We start from the raw sequence: 16,238 nt of genomic DNA on the forward strand, positions 1-16,238 counted from the left end.
GCAACAACAAGGAAAGTGTCACACTGTGGTAACTATTCTGCAGAGAAATAAAATAGCTTGAGGTCAAGACAGTGTGGAGGTAGCAACTTTAGATTTTGTGTTCAAAGAATATCTCTCTAAAGGGGTAATATTTTAACTTTCTAAATGACAGAAGGGGCAGCAATGTGCAAAACAGGGTGAAGAACACCCCAGGCAGAAGGAATAGCTGGTGCACAGGTCTTGGGAAGAGAACAAACTCAGTGTGTTTAAGGAAAAATGTTCTTGTGACTCCAGCATGGTGGCCAAGGGGAGAATGATAGAAAAAGCATCCAGTAAAATAGGCAAGGGTCAGATAGTGTGGGGCATTTGGGGCTTTAGCATTATGCCAAGGCAAGAAAGAGCCTTTGTATGACGTTATGCACAGAGGAGAAACGATTCCGTGTGCTTTTTTTTTTTTTTTTCCTGTAGCCCCTTTATTTTGCTGATAACAGTTTGTTAGAAAAGCAGCTGCAGGTTTGTTACCTAAGGTCTGAGACAGTAGAAGAATCAAAGGTGTCACGTATTCACCTGTAAACAACTTTATGCCTGAACATCAGCTAATTCTGGAGGAAGTGGAGTCTTAGGATGCTTGCTCTCAAAGTGCTGCTTGAAGGTCTTAGGGTCTGGCATTTGTGTCCTACAGACAGTGCAGGTATATATTAAGGCAGCTTTGGCAGCAGCCTTCTGGTCATGTCCTTGTTTCTTCTTTTGTCCAGCTTGCTTTTTGGCATTTTTCTGCTGAGACTGAATCTTCTGCTGTCCACGCGGCCTCCTCCACCCGCCAAGGAGGGGAAAGGCGAGAGCCCGCGACTCGCACCCGCCGCCGCCGCCCTCCGCCCTCCGTGTGCATTTTTAAATGCCCAGTGACTGCTCAGTCCATTTGCAGATTGGACTGTGGTCCAAGCCAAGTCTTTCTGCAAGTGTGAAGCAAGAAGACCATGGGGAGGCCAGAGTAGGAGGATGATCCAGGAGAGACGAACAAGGGTGGTGGTGGTATCAGTGGAAAGAACAAGGAGTGGATCCAGGCAGAGGATGGAGGGAAAGCCAAACAGAGCTAAACAAAACACAATGGCTGCAGAATGGGAGAACATTTTGCAACTCATGTCTGATAAAGGACTTATATGTAGAATATAAGTTTAAGCAAAGAATGTTTAAAACTCAATAATAAGAAGACAACACATTTTCTAATGGTCAGACTTGAATGGCTGTTTTACATCTTCCTGGGTATAAGAAACATGCAAACTAGAACCAGAATGAAATACTGCCACACATCTACTAGGGAAGCAAAATGAAAAAGACTATACCAAGTATGAGCAATGATATGGAACAAATGGAATGCTCCTAAGCTACTGACAGGAATGTAAAATGCTACAACTACTTTGGAAAATGTTTTGGCATTTTCCTAAAAAGTTAAATATACACCTACCATGTAACCTAAGCTTTCCATCCTTAGGTATGTATGCAACATAAATGAAAGGATGTGTCCAAGCAGACTTGTACATGAATGCTTATTGCTGCTTACTTTGTAAAAGCCAGAAACTGGAAGCAACAAAAATGACCATTAATAAGAGAATTGATAAAAAGATAGTAGGATATCTATACAGTAAAATACCACTTGGCAGAAAAAAGGAATGAACTAGGTAACATGGAGTAAACATTCTCCTCCCTGTCTCTCCCTGTAAATGCAACATTAAAACCTGGACTGAATGTGTGAAAGACTTTCAAGAGTAAATATCAGGGGCATCCCTGGCAGTCCAGAGGTTAAGACTTCACCTTCCAGCGCAGGGGTTGTGGTTTGACCCCTGGTTCAGGAGCTGAGATCCCACATGCCTTGGGGCCAAAAAGCCAAAACACGAAAAACAAGCAGTATTGTAACAAAGTCAATAAAGACTTTAAAAATGGTCCACATTAAAAAAAAAAAAATTCTTTTAAAAAGTTGTAAGAAAAAAGAGTAAATATCAATAGTGGGTGAACTGGGAAAGAAAAACAGAATTTGGAGTATCATTGACATGGGATGAGTTTCTTGTTTTCCCTCCAATATTTCTTGGCTGGGCTCCCCAGGTGTTTCAGTGCTAAAGAATCTGCCAGCCAATGCAGGAGATGGTGGGTTGGATTCCTGGGTCAGGAAGATCCCCTGGAGAAGGAAATGGCAACTCACTCCGTTATTCTTGCCTGGAAGATCCCATGGACAGAGGAGCCTGGTGGGCTACAGTCCATGGGGTTGCAAAGAGTCGGACACGAATTAGTAACTAAACAGCAACATTCCCTGGCCAGACTCAAAGCAGCCTGGAACTTTCAGGTGAAAGTGGGCAACTGGGCCATAGTGAAAACTCTAGGAGAACCCTTCTAGTTTGGGTTTGAAGAATGGGAAAGGAACTCCTAATGTTCAGAGTGAGTGAAGAAACACCGCTTTAAAACTTTTTCTCTGCTCCTCATGCCCCAGCCACCTAATATTCCTGCTACAGTGACATCTGAGGCATTAAGGCACCAAAAATTCTTAAGGAAGAGACACTTTCCTTCTGATTGCAGGTGTGTCAAGAGATTGGGACAAATCTAACTGCTCTCCTCTTTCACTTGCTCTGTTTCTCTTTTCTCCATCCTTTGGCCACTTAGCCCTGGGTGAGGGCACAGCTGTAGGAAGTACACAACAAAGCAAAGCAACTAAAGAACCAAAAGGAGAATCAGAAAGAGGAGCCCCAGAGAGCCCCGAAGTGCCAGGGAAATTGTGAAGGCCCTTGGGAAATTAATTCCATAAAACTGTTTATGAACTGTGCTCTCACCCCCAAGATGAGCGGGCATGGATTCAATCCTCAGCAGCACATCCGAGACCGGAGGACTAAACTGAACCACCGCCTGTTCTCAGAATTACCACTAGAGGGTGCACGTACAGGACAAATCTAAACAGCACCAGAAAGGTTTTGAAAATGGAACTTGCCTTGAAACCACAATCCACAGAAGGCTATTCAGGATTGGTGGCTCAAGCCCAATTGCCTGCTAAAATATACATGTCAACGTTCTCCATAGTATTCAAACAGGACCCGGAATCTCATAAAATTCAAATGTCCAAGACTTAAAATTATTTGGCATAAAAAGATCCAGGAAAACCTCGACTTGCATGGTAACATATGACCAAAAGGGGCCAACAGTGAGATATTAAAATTAAGTGACAAAGACTTTAAACTGCTATAATGAAAATGCTCCAAAAGGTAAAGGCTAACACTCCTGGAATGAATGAAAGTCTTCACAGATAAATAAAAGATAAATAGAGAAACTAAAATTTTAGAACTTAAAAATATGAGCCAAAATCAAATACTCACTAGATAAGCTCAAGAGCAGAACAGCAACGACAGAGAAGTCAGTAAGTAAACTTGAGGGTAGACCAGTACAAAATTATCCAGTTTGGGTAACTGAGAAAAAGATTTTAGAGCCTCAAAGTCCTAGAAAGTCTATCACTGGAGATCCATAAAGAGAGGAGAAAGAGTGCAATGAAGGCAAAAATAATGACTGAAAACTTCCAAAATATGAAGAATGACATAAACCTCTGGGTTCAAACACCTCAGCAAGTCCCAAAAAGGGTAAACCAAAGAAATTCATGCCTGTATGTATCATAATGAAACTGTTGAAAACTTCAGACTACATAACATCACATAGATGTGTATGTGTGTATTTCACTATTGTTATTGTTCAGTTGTGTCCAATTCTTTGTGACCCCATGAACTGCAGCATGCCAGGCTTCCCTGTTCTTCACCATCTTCCAGTGCTTACTCAAACTCATGTCCATTGAGTTGGTGATGCCATCCAAGGATCTCATCCTCTGTCGTCCCCTTCTCCTCCTGCCCTGAATCTTTCCCAGCATCAGGGTCTAAGTCGGCTCTTTACATCATGTGGCCGAAGTGTTGGAGTTTCAGCTTCAGCATCAGTCCTTCCAATGAATATTTAGGATTGACTGGTTTGATCTCCTTGCAGTCCAAGGGACTCTCAAGAGTCTTCTCCATCACCACAGTTCAAAAGCATCACTTCTTTGGTGCTCAGCCTTCTTTATGGTCCAACTCTCACATCCATACATGGCTACTGGAAAAACCATAGCTTTGACTAGACAGACTTTTGCTGGCAAAGTAATGTCTCTGCTTTTTAATATGCTGTCTATGTTTGTCATAACTTTTCTTCCAAGGAGCAAGCATCTTTTAATTTCATGGCTGCAGTCACTATCTGCAGTGTTATATGCTACATATTTGTGTGTAAATACTTTAAAATATGTATATATTTTGATATATGTATATGCATACACACACAGACACATATCTGCCAGAAGAAAATATCTCATTGTGGAAGCCCAAATGAAGAGGATCACATCTTCAAAGTACAAGAGCAAAAGAACCATCAACCAGAATTAGATACAATTCTGTATCCAATAAAAAAGAGTGAAGGTGAAATTTTCAGATGAAGGAAATCTGAGAGAATTCCTTGCCAGCAGACCTATTCTAAAATAATTTCCAGAATTTTTTCAGATAGACTGGAAATAGTACCAAAAGTATACTTGGAGTGAATGAAGGAAGACCAACAGAATGGTAAAATATGGGTTAATTTAACATTCTACTCTTTTGCTCTTGAGTTCTTTAAAAAAATTTATATTTAAAACAAAAATTGTGACATTTTCTGATGGTATGTTCAATGTATGTATATGTAATATGTAAGAAAACTACAACAGATAGAAGGGAGAATAAAGGGAGCGATACGATGGTTAGTTTTTACATTCTAAAATGGTAAAAATATCTATCCTAAGCAAGCCTAAAAAGGAAATATGTATCTTATAATCCCTAGAGTAACCACTGAAAAAAGAGAGGTAGTTAAAAACACAACAGATGCATTTAACTGGAATGCTTAGAGAGATGTTCAAACAATCCAGACAAACTCAGGATAAAGGGAACAGAGGAGGGAAAACAGAAAATAAATAATAAAATCGCTAGATATAAGTCCAACCATATCAATAATTACAGTAAGTGTAACCAGACTAGGAGAGATGTGGCGGAGCAGGGAGCGCCCAATACTTATCTCTACACAAAAGCAGCAGATAAACTGGCAGACCTGTCAGAACTGGCTTTATTGGAACTCTGGATACTTACCAAGATTTTACAGCAACTAGAAAAACACTTGGGCTTCCCGATGGCTCAGTGGTAAAGAATCCAACTGCAATGCAGCAACCTCAGGAGACTTGGGTTAGATCCCTGGGTCAGGAAGATCCCCTGCAGAAGGAAATGGCGACCCCCTTCAGTATTTTTGCCTGGAGAATTCCACAGACAGAGAGCCTGGTGAGCCACAGTTCATGGAGTTGCAGAGTTGGACACAACTGAACGACCAAGCAAGCAAGCAAGAGGAATACTCCATCAAGAAAAACAAAACAAAAACAAAATGCTAAGTCTTGATAGGAGAATTTTGTGGTGTTTTAACTTACCAAGGTGAGTAAGCCTTGTGAATCCTTTCTCCTCAGCCTGGTGAAGGCCTTGAAGACAGCAGCCTGAATTCTCAGTTCAGTTCTTAGTACCAGAGGGAGCAGAATGGGCTGGGTTCTGAAGGAACTGCTGCATTGCAGGTGGATTCTTTACCACTGAGCCATCGGGAAGCCCAAGTGTTTTTCTAGTTGCTGTAAAATCTTGGTAAGTATCCAGAGTTCCAATAAAGCCAGTTCTGACAGGTTTTCCAGTTTATCTGCTGCTTTTGTGTAGAGATAAGCATTCGGCGCTCCCTGCTTCACAACATCTCTCCTAGTCTGGTTACACTTTTGTTTGTTTTGATCTATATTTTCAGCTACACAGGGGACGTTCTCAAGGGTAAATCATATGGTAAGACATAAAACCAGTCTTAGTGACTTTAAGATTAAAATTATACCAAGTATCTTTTTTCTTCCCCTGCTGTGCCATGTGGCATGTGGGATCTTAGTTTCCTGACCCAACCGGGAATGGAATCTGTGTCCCCTGCAGTGGAATCGAGGAGTCTTAGCCACTAGACCAGCAGGGAAGTCCCATACCAAGTATCTTTTGGATCACTCGGTTTAGTTAAGTCACTCCGTTGTGTCTGACTCTTTGCGACCCCATGAACCGCAGCACACCAGACCTCCCTGTCCATCACCAACTTCCAGAGTTCACCCAAACCCACGTACATTGAGTCGGTGATGCCGTCCAATCGTCTCATCCTCTGTCGTCAGCTTTTCCTCCTGCCCTCAATCTTTCCCAGCATCAGGGTCTTTTCCAATGAGTCAGCTCTTCGCATCAGGTGGCCAAAGTACTGGAGTTTCAGCTTCAACATCAGTCCTTCCAATGAACACCCAGGACTGATCTCCTTTAGGATGGACTGGCTGGATCTTCTTGCAGTCCAAGGGACTCTCAAGAGTCTTCTCCAACAACACGGTTCAAAAGCATCAATTCTTCGGTGCTCAGCTTTCTTCACCGTCCAACTCTCCTATCTATACATGATCACTGGAAAAACCATAGCCTTGACTAGATGGACCTTTGTTGGCAAAGTAATGTCTCTGCTTTTCAATATGCTATCTAGGTTGGTCATAACTTTCCTTCCAAGGAGTAAGTGTCTTTTAATTTCATGCCTTTAATCACCATCTGCAGTGATTTTAGAGCCCCCCAAAATAAAGTCAGCCACTGTTTCCACTGTTTTGCCATCTATTTGCCATGAAGTGATGGGACCAGATGCCATGATCTTCGTTTTCTGCATGTTCAACTTTAAGCCAACTTTTTCACTCTCCTCTTTCACTTTCATCAAGAGGCTCTTTAGTTCCTCTTCACTTTCTGCCATAAGGGTGGTGTCATCTGCATATCTGAGGTTATTGATATTTCTCCCGGCAATCTTGATTCCAGCTTGTGCTTCTTCCAGCCCAGCATTTCTCATGATGTACTCTGCATATAAGTTAAATAAGCAGGGTGACAATATACAGCCTTGATGTACTCCTTTTCCTATTTGGAACCAGTCTGTTGTTCCATGTCCAGTTCTAACTGTTGCTTCCTGACCTGCATACAGGTCTCTCAAGAGGCAGGTCAGGTGGTCTGGTATTCCCTTCTCCTTCAGAATTTTCCACAGTTTATTGTGATCCACACAGTCAAAGGCTTTGGCATAGTCAATAAAGCAGAAATAGATGTTTTTCTGGAACTCTCTTGCTTTTTCCATGATCCAGAGGATGTTGGCAATTTGATCTCTGGTTCCTCTGCCTTTTCTAAAACCAGCTTGAACATCTGGAAGTTCAACGTTCACATATTGCTGAAGCCTGGCTTGGAAAATTTTGAGCATTACTTTATAGCGTGTGAGATGAGTGCAATTGTGTAGTAGTTTGAGCATTCTTTGGCATTGCCTTACTTTGGGATTGGAATGAAAACTGACCTTTTCCAGTCCTGTGGCCACTGCTGAGTTTTCCAAATTTGCTGGCATACTGAGTGCAGCACTTTAACAGCATCATCATTCAGGATTTGAAATAGCTCAACTGGAATTCCATCACCTCCACCAGCTTTGTTCATAGTGACGCTTCCTAAGGCCCACTTGACTTCACATTCCAGGATGTCTGGCTCTAGGTGAGTGATCACACCATCGTCATTATCTGGGTCGTGAAGATCTTTTTTGTACAGTTCTTCTGTGTATTATTGCCACCTCTTCTTGATATCTTCTGCTTGTTAGGTCCATACCATTTCTGTCCTTTATCGGGCACATCTTTACATGAAATGTTCCCTTGGTATCTCTAATTTTCTTGCAGAGATCTCTAGTCTTTCCCATTTTGTTGTTTTCCCCTATTTCTTTGCACTGATCACTAAGGAAGGCTTTCTTATCTCTCCTTGTTATTCTTTGGAACTCTGCATTCAGATGGGTATATCCTTCCTTTTCTCTTTTGCCTTTCACTTCTTTTCACAGCTATCTGTAAGGCCTCCTCAGACAGCCATTTTGCTTTTTTGCATTTCTTTTCCATGGGGATGGTCTTAATCCCTGTCTCCTGTACAATGTCACAAACCTCCATCCATAGTTCATCAGACACTCTATCAGATCTAGTCCCTTAAATCTATTTGTCACTTCCACTGTATAATCATAAGGGATTTGATTCAGGTCATACCTGAATGATCTAGTGGTTTTCCCTACTTTCTTCAATTTAAATCTGAATTTGGCAATAAGGAGCTCATGATCTGAGTCAGCTCCTGGTCTTGTTTTTGCTGACTGTATAGAGCTTCCCCATCTTTGGCTGCAAAGAATATAATCAATCTGATTTCAGTGTTGACCATCTGGTGATGTCCACGTGTAGAGTCTTCTCTTGTGTTGTTGGAAGAGGGTGTTTGCTATGACCATTGTGTTCTTTTGATAAAACTCTATTAGCCTTTGCCCTGCTTCATTCTGTACTCCAAGGCCAAATTTGCCTGTTACTGCAAGTGTTTCCTGACTTCCTACTTTTGTGTTCCAGTCCCCTATAATGAAAAGGACATCTTTTTTGAGTGTTAGTTCTAAAAGGTCTTGTAGGTCTTCACAGAACCATTCAACTTCAGCTTCTTCAGCATTACTGGTTGGGGCATAGGCTTGGATTGCCGTGATATTGAATGGTTTGCCTTGGAAACAAACAGAGATCATTCTGTTATTTTTGAGATTGCATCCAAGTACTGCCTTTTGGACTCTTGTTGACCATGATGGCTACTCCATTTCTTCTAAGGGATTCCTGCCCGCAGTAGTAGATATAATGGTCATCTGAGTTAAATTCACCCATTCCAGTCCATTTTAGTTTGCTGATTCCTAGAATGTTGATGTTCACTCTTGCCATCTCTTGTTTGACCACGTCCAATTTGCCTTGATTCATGGACCTAACACTCCAGGTTCCTATGCAATATTGCTCTTTACAGCATCGGACCTTGCTTCTATCGCCAGTCCCATCCACAACGGGGTGTTGTTTTTGCTCTGGCTCCATCCCTTCATTCTTTCTGGAGTTGTCTCTCCATTGATCTCCAGTAGCATATTGGGCACCTACCGACCTGGGGAGTTCCCCTTTCAATATCCTATCTTTTTTGCCTTTTCATACTGTTCATGGGGCTCTCAAGGCAAGAATACTGAAGTGGTTTGCCACTGGACCACAGTGGTACAAAACTAGGAATCAACAACACAAGGAAAGCTGGAGACTACACACAGTGGAAACCAAACAGCACACCCCTGAACAACCGAGAAAATCAAAGGGGAAATCAAAGAATATCGCAGAACAGATGAAAACAGAAACACAATTCACCAAAACCTACGGGATTCTGCAGCGCTGTTCTAAGAGGATTTTATGGTGATAAATGCAGTGTTAAGAAATTAGAGGGCCTTCCCTGGTAGTTCCGTCTTCTTTGGTGGCTCAGACGGTAAAGACTCTGCCTGCAATGCGGGAGACCCAGAAGTCCTTGGGTCGAGAAGATTCCCTGGAGAAGGGAATGGCAACCCTCTCCAGTACTCTTGCCTGGAGAATCCCATGGACAGAGGAGCCTGGTGGGCTACAGTCCACGGGGTCTCTGAGAGTCAGACACAACTGAGCGGCAAACTCTTAAGGATGCATCCCTGGTGGTCCAGTGGCTGAGACTCCGTATACCCAGTGCAGGAAGCCTGGGTTTGATCCCTGATCAGGGAACTATTAATAGACCGCACTTGCTGTAACTAAGGGTTCAAATGTTACAACTAAAGATCCTGCATGCTGCAACTAAGACCTGGCACAGCCAAGTAAGTAAATAAATAAAAAAGAAAGAGAGAAAGTGCTCATTCAAAAAAGAAAGAAAGAAAAGAAATTAGACACATTGTAAATAAAAGCTTAGCTTTTACCTCAAGGAACTAGAAAAAGAAGAGCAAATTAAAGTTGAAAGTTAGCAGAAGGAAGAAAATAATAGATCATAGTAGAAAATAAATGAAAATAATAGAAATCAATGAAATAGAGATCAGAAAAACAATAGTAAAGATCAGTGAAACTAAGAGCTGCTTTTTAAAAAGATGAGCAAAATTTGACACATCTTTAGTGAGACTAGTGGGGAGAAAAAGAGGACTCAAATAAAATAAAAAATAAAAGATGAGAAATAATAGCTCACACTACAGAAACACATACAATCATAAGAGGCTACTATGAATATACCAATAAATTAGATAGCTTAGAAGAAAGGGATAATTTCCTAGAATCATACAACCTAGCAAGACTGAACCAGGGAGAACTAGCAAGTTTGAACAGGCCAATAAAGAGTAAGGAAGTTGAACCAGTAATCAAAAACCTCCCAATATAGAAATCTTGAGGGCAAGATGGCTTCACAGGATTATTCTACCAAACAACTAAAGAGGAACCCCAAGCCATCTCCAACTCTTCTCAAAAACGGAAGGAGGGGGAACACTCCCAAATTCATTTTATGAGGCCAGCATTACCCTGACACTGAAGCCACATAAGCACACCACAAGAAAAGAAAATTATAGACGAAAATCCCTGGTGCATACAGATGCAAACACTCTCAACAAAAATTAGCGGACTTCATTGAAGAACTCATTATAAAGGTTATATACCATGGCCAAGTGAGATTTATCCCTGGGATACAAGGATGGTTCAACAAATGCAAGTCAATAAATGTGATAGCTCACATTAATAGAATGAAATAAAGCATATGATCATCTCAATAGATGCACAAAAGGCGTCTGGCAAACTTCAACATCACTTCATGATAAAAACCCTCAATTGGTTGGGTGTAGAAGGGACACACCTAAATGTAATAAAGGCCATATACAGCAAACCCACAACTGGCATTGTAATTGATAGAGAAAAACGGAAGGCTTTTCCGGTAAGATAAGGAACAGGATGAGGGTGCCCACTCTCACCACTCTTATTCAACACAGTACCCTAAATTCTACCTAGAGCACTCAGGCAAAACAAAGAAATAAAAGGCATACAAACTAGAAAGGACGAGGTAAAGTTATTGCTATTTTCTGGTTCTATGATCTTTTATGCTGAAAACCCCAAAGACTCAACATAAAATTTTCCTGGATTTAATCCATGAATTTTGTAAAGTTGCAGGATGTGAAATCAATGCACAGAAATGAGCTGCTTTTCTATACACTAAAACGTCTGTAAAAGAAAGTGTCTCATTCACAATAGCATCAAAACAATAAAATAACTGCTATTATGGCAATTATGTTGTAATATAACTGTACCAAGTCAATACATTGCACACCTTAAATTTATACAGTATTGTGTTTCAAATATAACTCAATGAAAATAAAAATTTTAAAACTTACTATAATGCTACTGTAATCAAAAAGAGTATGGTACTGACACAAAGATAGCACATATCTTATTCAAATTTATACACATATATATTTGGAACAGAATTGACAGTACTAAAACAAATTCTTACATTTATAGTCAATTTGTTTTTAGTAAAGGTGTCAGGACAATTCAATTGTATTTACAACAAATGGTGCTAGGACAGTTGATTATCTACATTCATGAAGAAGTTATATAATTACCTCACATAAATATTAAAAATGGATCATAGACATAATTGTAAGAGTTAAAGCTATAAACTGTTTAGAAGCAAACACAGGAGAATATCTTTAAGCAAAGAGCTCTGAGCTACACTACCAAAACCACAATCCATAAGTGAAAAATTGACAAATTAGACTTCACAATATAAAACTTTTGCTTTTCAAAAGACATCATCAAGAAAATGAAACGTTAAGCTTAAGATCTGAAAATATTTGAAATCCTATATTGGATAAAGGACACACCTAATGTATAAAGAACTCAGAACGTAGAGAAAAGAAAAGCAAGAAATGAGAGAACAGAAAACGAACAGAAAGAAATGGAAGATTGAAGCCACAATATATCAACAATTACATTAGATGCAAATATTTCAGCATCATTAGCTACTAGATAAACGCAAATTATAACTATGATGAGGTACCACTACACATCTGTTGGGAGAACATAAAAAATATTGGCAAGACCAAGTATTGGTGAGGAAATGGAGCAACTGGAATTCTCATACATTTCAGATGGAAGTACAAAATGACACAGCCACTCTGGAAAAGAATTTGACAGTTTCGTATAAAGTTAAACAACATTTATTCTGTGATCCAGCGATCCTCCTTCCAGGTACTTATCCTAGATAGATGAAGATGTATTGCATGTTCACACAAACACCTGTGCCCAGATGTTTATAGCAGTTTTATTTGTAGCTGTCAAATACTGGAAGCAACTCAGATATGCACCGAGTGAATGGATAAACAAACTCAGACACCCATGCAATGAAATACTACTCTTCAAAAAAAAAGAAAGGGAGGGAGGGAAGAAAGAAAAGGAAAAGAGAAAGAAAGAAAAGAAAAAGTAGGAAGGAAAGAGAGAAATGAACCCACGATTTGGGTGAATTTCTTAGTCATCGTGCTGAGTAAAGGAAACTGATCTCAGAAGGCTACATGCTGTCTGATTCCACTAATATGACATTCTCGAAAAGAGGAAACTATGTTGACGGATATCAGATCGTTAGTTCCCAGACATTCGGGGTGGAGATAGCATCAAGGAGTTTTCTGTTCTGTATTCTGATTCTGTGGTGTTGGTTACTCAAATCCATACCCATGTTAAAATTCATAGAGCTGTTCACCAAAAAGCTTTCCCCGGGGACTGTTTTGGTGGTCCAGTGGTTAGGAATCCGCCTTGCAAAGCAGGAGACACGGGTTCGATCCCTGGTCATGGAACTAAGATACCACATGTGGCGGAGGAACTAAGCTCTTACTGCTGCAGCCAGAGAGTCCACACACCACCACAAAAGACGGAATAAGAATCCCGTGCGCCTCAGCGGGGGCCTGACGCAGCCAAATAAATAGATATTTTTATTTTTAAAGTTTTTTGTTTTACTGTAAGCTAATTTAAATATAAATCTAAATAAATAAAAATAAACAAAGAATAAACTAGTTGACCCTGAACCACGCTGGGTTAGGGATCCGATTCCGCCATATAGCCAAAACCTGAATATAATTTTTGACTGCCCCCACACTTGACTACTAATATCCTACTCTTGCCTGGAAACCTCACAGATAACACAAACAGTTGATTCACACACACACACACACACACACACACACATTTTTGTTTTTGTTTGCCAGCACCTGGAAGCTTGTGGGATCTTAGCTCCTCAATCAGGAATCAAACTCTTCCCCCTGCAGTGGAAACACAGAGCCCGAACTACTAGACCTCCAAGGAATTTCCTAACACATATTTTCTATATGCATTATGTACTGTATTCTTAGAATGAAGTAAGTTAGAGAAAAGTAATGTTACTAAGAAAATAGTAAGGAAGACAGAATACATTTACAGCACATAGGTGTATTTATTTTTTAAAATCTTCATTAAGTGGATTCATTGCCAAGTTCAAACCCAGGCTGTTCAAAAGCCAGCTGTACTGATGTATACAGTCAGTTCAGTCACTCAGTCCAACTCTTTGCGACACCATGGACTGCAGCATGCCAGGCTTCCCTGTCCAACATCAACTCCCGGAGCTTACTCAAACTCACGTCTATCAAGTCAGTGATGCCATCCAACCATCTCATCCTCTGTCATCCCCTTCTCCTCCCACCTTCAATCTTTCCCAGCATCATGGTCTTTTCCAATGAGTCAGTTTTTCACATCAGGTGGCCAAAGTTGATGTATACAACAATATGATAAATCGCAAAGTAATTCTGCCAAGACAAAGAAGCCAGTCCGAGGATGATCCCATTTTTATAAAATTCTAGAAAATGCAAACTAATCTATAGTGACAGAAAGCAGATTCATGACTGCCTAGGGGAGGAAAGGCCCAAAAGAAAAAGTGGAGGAAAGGATTGCTAACTGGCACAATGAAACTTTTAGGGGTGATTGATCTGTTCAGTCTCTTGATTATGGTGATGGTTTCACAGATGCAAACATATTCCAAATTTATTAAATTGCCCAATTTAACTAAGTTCAGTTTCTCCTTTGTTAATGATACCTCAGTAAAGCTGTAGAATAAAATACAGTGGTTGCCCTCAAGGAGCACAGGTTCCGGTGACAAGGAAATGGACAGTTCTGTGACCCAGAGTTACAGGAATAGAAACTGTGGGAGCCAAAGCTGGAACACCCCCACCCACCCCAAGCCCCACCCAACTCAGACACCCTCCTGCAGCTGGTTACCGCTAACACTTTAACTTTGCATCCTCAGCCTGAGTGACAGATTGCTCTCCCAGCACGTATCTTTTGTCCTCATTCCATATCCCAACCATTCACAAGCTGTGTGACTTTGAGCTAGTTACTTGGCCCTCTCTAACCCTCACTTTCCTCACCTATGAAAGATGGGTAATTAAAGTGCCCACCTGGCAAAGTGAAAAAGACCAAGGCTATAAAGTAGCAACATATCCCCAGCTGACTGGAGGATACATTTGGGAAAATCTTGCTTTACACATCATGAATACACACACACACACACACACACACACACACACACATTTACACCGTGCATGTAACACTTTTGATCAGAGAAAAAGAGAAAGAACTGCAACTCTGGGTTAGGACACCTCAGTCCTAAGTAAGGTTGGGCACCTTCTCATCCCACTTACTTCCTAGGGCTGGGAGTGCCCCATTTTGGTTATAGTTGGGGACACGAGAGCCTCTGAGAGGTCACTGACAGCGGAGCTGGGAGTCCAGACACCGAGCTCAGTGTTCTGACAGCAAGGGCGGACCTTGGGGACCGAGGCCTGGTGAAGAACCAGAAAAATGGTCACTTGGGGGCTGGAGATGGGAAAGTAGGGGAGATGGTGAAGTGGGAAGCTATTGTAAGAGCCGCAGCACGCTGCATTGTAGAGGCAGGATGAGAAGGCAGGAGGGAACGAATGAGCCAGGCTCGTTACACGCCTTCATTCCCTGCATCTGATCACTGTGCCCTCTGACGCTTGTGGATTGCCAGCACTGTGCTGGGATCTGAGGGCGGAGTCGAGCAGGCCCCTCCCCACCGCTGAGCTAGCCCTGACGCAAGCCTGAGGGTGAGGAGAGAAAAGGGACGCTGGGACACAATCTGAGTTCTGCCAGTGTATTTGGGGAAAGGCCATTGGCCATACTCACCCTTGTCCCCCGGATTTGTTCTCGCTGCCCACCGGGCCAATGCTTAGGGTGGAATCAAGAAGCTGTGAGATAGGGAGGGGTCAAGAGATGGAAGATGGGTCATCTCTACTTCCCCTTGGCCTTTCAGGTTCAAGGTCCCACCTGACCTCTTCCCTTGACTGAACTCAGATAACTGCTGAGACTCAACTGGGTAGGCCCCCAGAAATATAGTGGCCCCTTCGCAGAAGACAGAACTTGGTCCGAGGACTTCTCTGTCTCCATCTGGGGGTTCAGCCGATCGGCATAAGGTTAGGGAAGGCTTGGCGGTAAGAGGTGGGAACAGTGGGTTTTAGAATTAACATCTGTCAGCCACCAGAGGGCAGTGTTGGGGCATGTGAATACCCCAAGAAACTCTGTCCCTCAGCTGGGGGACAGTAGAGAGAGCTTGGTTTCCTTTAGCCTAGATTTCCGTGTCAGACCGTTTTCATTTGTTTCCTGATGTCTAAAGCACCTTAAACTCTTAGGACCACTATATGTGCAGAGGCTTCAATGGCAGCCTTGCCGCCAGTCACCGTATCCGGTTTCAGTAGGAATTATTAGGGAAATACCCGAGTCAGCCAGTAGAGGGAGCCAGGAGGCTGAGATCGTGGGTCCCTTGGTGAAAAGAGCTGAGGTCCCCAAACCTCTAGGAAATCGCTCTGTATAACGAAGAACTGGAATTGGGTGAGTAGGGAAGGGGAGCTGGCAAGATGGTACGAGGTTGGAGACGAGGGTCGTGAAAAAGGAGATGGAGAAGCGGAAAATCCACTACACGACTTCACAGACCAGGAACACTAGGGCTTCTGTCTTAGAGGTCTGGGTGGCTGATCAGCCTTGCTGTGTGAACAGGATTCAGTGGAAAGGGCTGCATGCTAGGAGCTGCACTCAGAGAGTATCTGGATAGACCACAAATTGCAGGAGCAGGGAGCCAGCGGTGGTCCTGCGAACACAAGCCCCTGGAACCTGCGGCTACCTTGGCAAAGACCGTGGGTGGGCAGATGGGAGCTGGAGCCTGCTCTTCCAGGTCTCAGGAGCCAGGCGAGACTAGCATTCACTCATCTCTGAGTTACAGGAGAGGGCTCCCTGGCCATGAAGCAGCAGGTGGGGA

At 42.1% G+C, this 16,238-nt stretch overlaps 1 pseudogene across 1 annotated transcript; it reads right to left on the reverse strand.

The window, feature by feature from the left end:
• On the reverse strand, positions 438-870 carry LOC102188306 (annotated as a pseudogene). Its single transcript, XR_001918327.1, has one exon. The product of XR_001918327.1 is annotated as a zinc finger protein 706 pseudogene (transcript).

Source organism: Capra hircus, chromosome 7, assembly GCF_001704415.2.
Source record: "Capra hircus breed San Clemente chromosome 7, ASM170441v1, whole genome shotgun sequence".
Classification (NCBI taxonomy): Eukaryota; Metazoa; Chordata; class Mammalia; order Artiodactyla; family Bovidae; genus Capra; species Capra hircus.